General features: G+C 48.3%; 1 long non-coding RNA gene across 1 annotated transcript; it reads left to right on the top strand.

Moving 5' to 3' along the window:
• The first annotated feature begins 933 nt into the window (after positions 1-933).
• LOC128843877 (uncharacterized) lies at positions 934-7,427 on the top strand. The gene is made up of 2 exons (XR_008446379.1): positions 934-1,458; positions 5,048-7,427. It is a non-coding gene; the product is annotated as an uncharacterized LOC128843877 (long non-coding RNA).
• The last annotated feature ends 205 nt before the right edge of the window (positions 7,428-7,632 follow it).

Below are 7,632 nucleotides of genomic sequence, written 5' to 3'. Positions count from 1 at the left end.
ATCGCTGCCCGCCCAGATTGATGGCTAGAAATCGAAGATAAGCCATAAGATTTAAGCACCTGCTTAAAGCTAAGCATGTACCACAGTGCTGTCCCCCCTAGGGATGTTTTCCTTAATGGGGAGTTTTCTTCAAAAAATTTCAGCATTCACTTAAGCCCAGGTGCCCTTTCACTGTTACCGAGGGGAATGGGTCCTAGCCCTGCCAAATATGCATAGCAACTCATGCAGACAAAACATATTGTACAGATATTTTTGAAAACATGAAAAATATATGTGCAATATGTTATCTTTCCTAGGCTCAGTGCCAGCATGTTGAGTTCTTCTGGGTTTGTTTCCTCCCCAGGACAACATAAAACAGAGCAGCAAAGAAAAGCAAGATCATGAACAAAGGACTTTTCTAGATGCCTTAGGAAGTGGCTGGTGTTGGAAAAATCCTTTTCCCAGTGAAAATCTAATAAAATAAGTTTTCAAACTGTGTTTCAAATGTGAACAGTGCACTTGATATCTACCACTGCTTCTGTTGTACCTGCACTGTATGGAAGCACCTTAATTTGATTAGATAATCACTAGGATCATTATCTGAACCTATGTAGTCATGATTTCTTTATGCAGAATTAAAGATTAAAACACCCAGAGTTTTCATCAAAATGAGGCATTTGCGAAATAATGTTCTACTCTGTGCTAAAACTGATGGCACTTATCACTAGGCAGTTTATGAGAATTTTTTAAAAACAGGTATTTACTCCATGCTGTTAGGCCCAAAAACCGAAAAACATGCTTATCTCAGTTCTCACTGTCGTTTCCCATGCATGAAGCTGCACGTATACAGGATGTATAGAAGATATATGGAAAAGGGGAGGGGGTTGGACGGACCCTGGGAAAGGAATGTGAAGGACGGGAAGCTAAACAGATGTATCCTGATTACTACTAGAACTGAATTTAAACACGCTAAGTTGTTTGTCTCTCTGTATAAAAGAAGCCCAGTTGTGCTTGTAAGGTGTGTTCCTCCCTCTGGCATGAGTCGAGGGGGACACCCGCTCAGCTGACTGATCAATAAAGAACTTGAAGCCGTCTTCTAGACTCCCGTGCCTCCTTGGGGTAATTGGGCAGCTCCAGGGGGAAACGAGCCCATTTGGCTAACAATGGCGACTCCGCCGGGACTTCTCTCCCTGTAGAGAGCACTGACTGACGGCCGAGGGTGATTCCGAGGAGTGGCCACCTCGACCTGTTGCTTTGCTCGGGCCTCGGATCGTCACAATCGGCCGGGGCGGCTGCGTCCTCTCTGAAGAGAACTCTGAAGGACACGGAAGCAAGACGGCTTCAGAAGGAGGGGAAGTCTGACTGCCGGACGCGGCCACTTCGGGCGGTAAGTGCGTTTACCTCCTGGGTTTGAGGAATAACGCCCCCGAGGTGTGGGTTGGACAGTGGAAATCCCCTAGGCAGCCTGTATACGGGAAGGTATGTTAACATTATTGTAGCTTTGTAAATGTCTTGTTGTTGTGGTTTTGGTTAAAGGGTAAGCAAATAACGGCCAATGAGTAACGTAACTAACTCCACAAGTCCATGGGCCATTTTTAACAATTATTGGGACTTGGAGCAACCTCAGGGATTACTCTTGTACTCTTGTTTATAGGAAGGGTAATCTTGTTTCTCCTCTTAATGGTGTTTTGGAAACCGAGATTTTCACACAGATCCTTTAATCAGTTACAATGAATGAGTGCTGCTGACAGGTCTGAGGCTTAAGCTGACTTCAGCCGCCCCAAGACTCCTGCGAGGGGAAACCCGATGACCAGGATATCTTGATTGCAAGGGGGGGGTCAGCCGAACCTCATGACCCAGCGGATATCTGAGTTAGAACTAGATCTATACCTCTTCCCCCTCTTGATATCTCTGTCTCGGAAAACTCTGGGTAAAGCATAATGGGGTTTGGACAAAGCACCTTCTCCTGGATACCCCTGGGATGTATGCTGGATAACTGGAAGGCGTTTAGACGCCAGGCTAATTATGAAATTGTATTATGTAAAGACAAGCTTGTAAAATTCTGTACTCTTGAATGGAATACATTCGGGGTGGAATGGCCCGAGGGAGGGATGCTCAAACCAGGGGTTGTACAAGCAGTACATAGCATTGTGACCTGGGATGGGCATTGGGACCAATATCCCTATATAGATATTTGGCAGGACCTTGTGGCCAATCATCCCCCATGGTTGCAAAAATGTAGATCACAAACTATTAAAACCTTAATGGCCCGTGCCCCTGTTAGGAAACCCTGTTTCCCTGTTAAGAAATCTTGTCTGCGGGCTGTGATTCCCTCTGCCCCTGATCCTATGCCCCCCCCCCTTTGTATCCCGGCCTCCTGGCTCTGGTATCCTCAATTGAAATCCCCACCCCCTCCTCTGAGGATAATGGCTCAACTGAAAAGGGTGAGCCAAGCGACCAGGACTTTTCCAAACGGGAGCCCCCTCTGATCTCTCTGAGCTCCCCGGTGTCTAACCACACCAGGAGCAAAGGTGGCCCGGTACTCCAAGGGCCCCTGCAACAGAATTATTTGTGTCCACTGCAGGAAACTGTAGCCCCTGAGGGTAATCTCACTATGGTATATATTCCCTTTACCACTAGTGATCTATATAATTGGAAGCAACAGAATCCCCCGTTCTCGGAAGAAAGGGGCCCACGTTTTAGCCATGGCCCAAAGGAAAGGATATGAAGAAAGGGGGGACAAAGTTAAGGGACGGCCAGGGCCACCGGGGTAGGGGCGGGGCCCCTGCCTGGGTCGAAATCAGTGCGCTATCTGTAGGAAAGAGGGGCACTGGAAGAATGAATGCCCCCGGTGACAGGCCATGGGAAAGGAACATAAAGATAAAACCCCATCCCTTCCCATCCTCTACAACAGTACAGGACGTTCAGGGGAGGAGTCTTCCCCATAGGGGGGTCGGGGAACCCAGCGGCCCCTCCTGACAGCACAAGCTGCCAGCCTGGATCCCACAGTAAAAATTAAAGTGGAGGGCCGCCCAATTGAAGCCCTTATTGATACTGGGGCCACTCTTAGTTTGCTCCCCCTTAATAAGGCTCCCCGAGATAGAGCTCGGGGACGTGCCATAGTCCAGGGGATAGAGGGACAAACTACAGCTTTGGAAAAAAACTTTGCCTCTCCAAGTAAAAATAGGGGACCGTCAAATTTCCCATCAGTTTGTTTGCAGTCCCTCCTGCCCCGTAGCGCTGCTCGGACGAGATATCCTCACTAAATTACAGGCGGAGATCTCATTCGATAAGGGACAATGGAAGTCAGAATCCCTAAGCAACAAGCCTCTAATTACCAGATGGCTCTCATAAATGCTAGAGATCACTCCCTGGAATGTAAGGGAAGTGATGGAAGCCAGCTGCCGGGGGGGGGGGGGGGGCGGTAAATCCCAAGGTCTGGGCGGAGGAAGGAGGCGTGGCCCGAGCCAGGAATGCTACACCAGTGCATATTTCCCTTAAGGAGGGAAGCAGCCCAGTCCGAATTCGACAATACCCCCTTAAGCTAACCACTCGGATCGGGTTAAAACCCCTGATTCAAAAGTTTTTGCAGTGCGGGTGGTTAAAGGAAGACACGTCCCCATACAATACTCCAATAATGGGGGTGCCTAAGCCTAATGGGCAGTATCGGTTGGTCCAGGACCTAAGACAAATTAACAAGTTAATAGCAGAGACTGTTTGCCTTTGAGTGGGAGGACCCAGATACCCACTACAAAGCTCAATACCTTTGGACCGTTGTCCCACAAGGACTTACCTGTGCACCCGAGATTTTTGGCAGCCAGTTAAAAAGGGACCTCACCCCATTCCTGGCTAAACACCCTTCATGTAACATAGTCCAGTATTGCGATGATCTGCTCTTGAGTACTGAAACAGAGACAGTCTGCAAGGAGCAAACTGTAGAGCTCCTCAATCACCTTGGGGTACAGGGATATAAAGTATCAAAGGAAAAAGCTCAGTTGGTTAAGCAGCAGGTCACCTTCCTTGGATACCACCTCTGCCAAGGGAGTCATAGTTTGGGTAAAAAAAGAATCCAGGTTATACTTAACAGCCCTCAACCCCGGCACCCCCGAGAATTAAGGGCTTTTCTGGGATTGACTGGCTTCTGTCGACTCTGGATCCCTGACTATGGGGGAAAAGCCAGACCACTATGAGTCTTTGACTAAAGAAGGTCTACTCCACTGGAAATGGACCAGGGAAATGGAAAAAGCATTTCGAGAGCTTAAAGAAGGCTTGGTTCAGCCTCCTGCTCTAGCCCTCCCAGATTCCCGGAAGCCATTCACCCTATACGTTCATGAAAGAGGAGGGGTGGCAGCTGGAGTCCTGTGCCAAAGGTCAGGACCAACCTGGCGACCCATTGGATACTATTCGAAGGTCTTGGACCCTGTCGCCAAGGAGTGGCCTGCCTGCTTATGGGCCGTTGCAGCAACCGCTCTCCTTGTATAGGAGGCTGAAAAGTTTACCCTGGGGGGGGGACACTGAGGTTGTGGTTCCCCACGGGATGCCTCAAATACTGGGGACAGGCGCTGGGGAAAAGCATCTAAATCCCAGTCGACATACCAGATATGAGGTAGGGCCCTTGCTAGCCCCTAACTTAACCTTTAGGACAGTTAGCTCCCTCAACCTAGCTACCCTATTGCCTGACCCTTGGGTTTCCTATGAGACCAGCCCCACTCATGACTGTATTGAAGTCTTGCAACAGGTGTCCCAGGCACTCGGTATACCATGGAAGTTGCATACACCCTGGAGGCCGCAAAGCTCGGGTCAGGTGGAAAGAATGAATAGAACTCTCAAGGATACCCTCACTAAACTATGCACAGAGTCTAGTTTAAAGTGGCTTGATGCGTTACCACTCGCCCTTACCCGCATTCGAAGGGCCCCACGTAAGGGTCTTAAGCTTTCACCATTTGAACTGGTCTTTGGGTTCCCTCCCCGAATCCTTATCCCAGGGTTCCGGGAGGATGTAAACTGGGAAATGGGGAAGGACTCCTTATGGAAACAGGTCTCTGGGTTGCAATCTGTTTTGTTACAGCTGCATCGACGCGGTGCCTTTTCAGGCCCTTCCCTTGGACCAGCCCGTGTACCCGTTCCAGATCGGTGATCAGGTCCTTGTCAAGAAGTGGAAGCGTGACCCCCTTACACCACGGTGGGACGGCCCGCACACTGTCTCGCTCATCAGCCAAGCTGCAGTCAAAGTTCTTGGGAGTGACAAATGGACACACTATACGCGGGTAAAGCGGTTTCTGAACCCTAACCCAGAGACTGAACTAGCGGAAGAGGACACCAGCCCTCTGCCCGCCCCGGTTTCCGGACGCCCGGGGTGGCACAGGTGAAGACTCCACCTGGGAGTATCAGTACTTGGACAGACTAAAGAGACTGTTTAAAAAAAGATAATGAAATTATTGTTAATATCTTTGTTTATGTACTTCCACCACTATTATGGTTGGAAAAATAGGTTTTTACAGCTGGGGGGAGACAATAGCAAAATCCATTAACCTCAGTAACTGTTGGGTATGCGGAGGCCCAGGGGAATTAAATGAATGGCCTTGGGTAGCCCAGCCGGTACAGCCCAAATGGTGGCTCAGCAATTTGAGTATAGTCCACGACAGAACGGGGGTTTGGACTGAGGATAGTAGCCCCTGGCGACTGTATTCTTCTGGAATGGGTATTCTCTGCCTTAATCGAACAAGGCTGGAGGGAGTGTACTTGGGAGAAAGCAAGTGTGATTGGACTCTATCCCCAGGGTTTGATTGCTGGGACCCTTATTGTCATCTGTATGACTGTTCTAAATATCAGGGGCAATGGAACCAGACCCATGTGAGGCTCACCAATAATAGTTGGGTGCAATGCTCCAAACAATACTACCCTACGGCCGAAGGTTGCAGGGCGGTAGGACAGGATGGGTTCTTTGACGCCCTATTCACGAGTTGCCAGGTAGACAATACCACTAGCAAGGACCACGTGGTACGGTGGTTTCAAATGGGCATGGCAGAATCAGAATGGAACTCGAGTATGGGGTTTTAAACAATTCTGGTCTAGCACCAATCAGCCAAAATGAGGCTGCGATTGTGTCTGGAAAGCAGGAGCTGGGGCGTGGAGATGTGATTATTGCGGTTCAGCTGATGGAATGGTGGGGGGACCTTTAGGGCCAGGTAATCCTTTATATTTTGACCATCTAGAGGATGATGAGAATGAGGAAACCTGGGATGGCCCCTTTGCTAATGGAACCTGGGCTCTAAAGGGCCATTATTGGATCTGCGGGTCCTATGCCTACTGAAGATTGCCTCCAAATTGGTCTGGGATATGTTATGTTGGATATATAAGACCCTTGTTCTTTCTATTACCCCAGATGCAGGGAAATAAATTGGGAATTAAGGTTTAATTAGAGAAAGGCGGTTCGTGGATTCCACCCTGACCGCCGGAAGCTCCCAAACATGGGGGGCTCAGGAGTGGCCCCCTGAGAGAATTATACAACATTATGGTCCAGCTACATGGAATCCTAATGAGTGGCTCTCAGGGGCAAGGGAGCCCATTTACAACTTGAATCGGATAATTAGGCTGCAAGCCATCTTAGAAATAATAACTAATCAGACGGCTGCAGCTCTTGATCTTTTGGCCGATCAGTCCACTCAGATGAGGAATGTGCTCTACCAGCACCATCTAGTTCTTGATTATTTGCTGGCAGAAGAAGGGGGAATTTGTGCAAAATTAAACTAATCTAATTGCTGTTTACAAATAGATGATAATGGAAAGGCGGTAAAACAGCTAACAAAAGAAATGAGGAAGCTAGCCCATATCCCGGTCCAAACATGGGGTGGGTGGAATATGGACTGGTTCACGTCCTGGTTACCGCAACTGGGATGGCTCCGAGAAGGCAGCCTTCTCTTTGTACTCTTTATTACAACCCTATTAACCCTAGCTTGCTTTGCTCCCTGTGTAGTTGCATTAGTCCGACGAATGGCTAATCAAATTATACACCAACAAATGATGGCCCTATACCAGCCAGTGAAGGCTGAGGATTGGGGGCCATAAGGCTCTCAAAATGCTTTTTAGGGGGGAATCTTGTTAGGCCCAAAAACCGAAAAACATGCTTATCTCAGTTCTCACTGTCGTTTCCCATGCATGAAGCTGCACGTATACAGGATGTATAGAAGATATATGGAAAAGGGGAGGGGGTTGGACGGACCCTGGGAAAGGAATGTGAAGGACGGGAAGCTAAACAGATGTATCCTGATTACTACTAGAACTGAATTTAAACAAAGCATAGGTTAGCAGAATTTAAACACGCTAAGTTGTTTGTCTCTCTGTATAAAAGAAGCCCAGTTGTGCTTGTAAGGTGTGTTCCTCCCTCTGGCATGAGTCGAGGGGGACACCCGCTCAGCTGACTGATCAATAAAGAACTTGAAGCCGTCTTCTAGACTCCTGTGCCTCCTTGGGGTAATTGGGCAGCTCCAGGGGGAAACGAGCCCATTTGGCTAACAATGCCTTTACTGAAAATTATAGTCTTTACCCCAGCATGTAGTAAATATATATTAAAGAAGGTAATCTAAAGAGGGTGTGAACAAAAATTAATGACACCATTATTTCACCATTATAAACTGCAGAGGTGCTATAAAT

This window comes from Malaclemys terrapin, chromosome 10, assembly GCF_027887155.1.
Source record: "Malaclemys terrapin pileata isolate rMalTer1 chromosome 10, rMalTer1.hap1, whole genome shotgun sequence".
Taxonomy (NCBI): Eukaryota; Metazoa; Chordata; order Testudines; family Emydidae; genus Malaclemys; species Malaclemys terrapin.
Note: the sequence above shows the minus strand (reverse complement) of the source record. Positions and strands in the feature narration are given on the sequence as shown.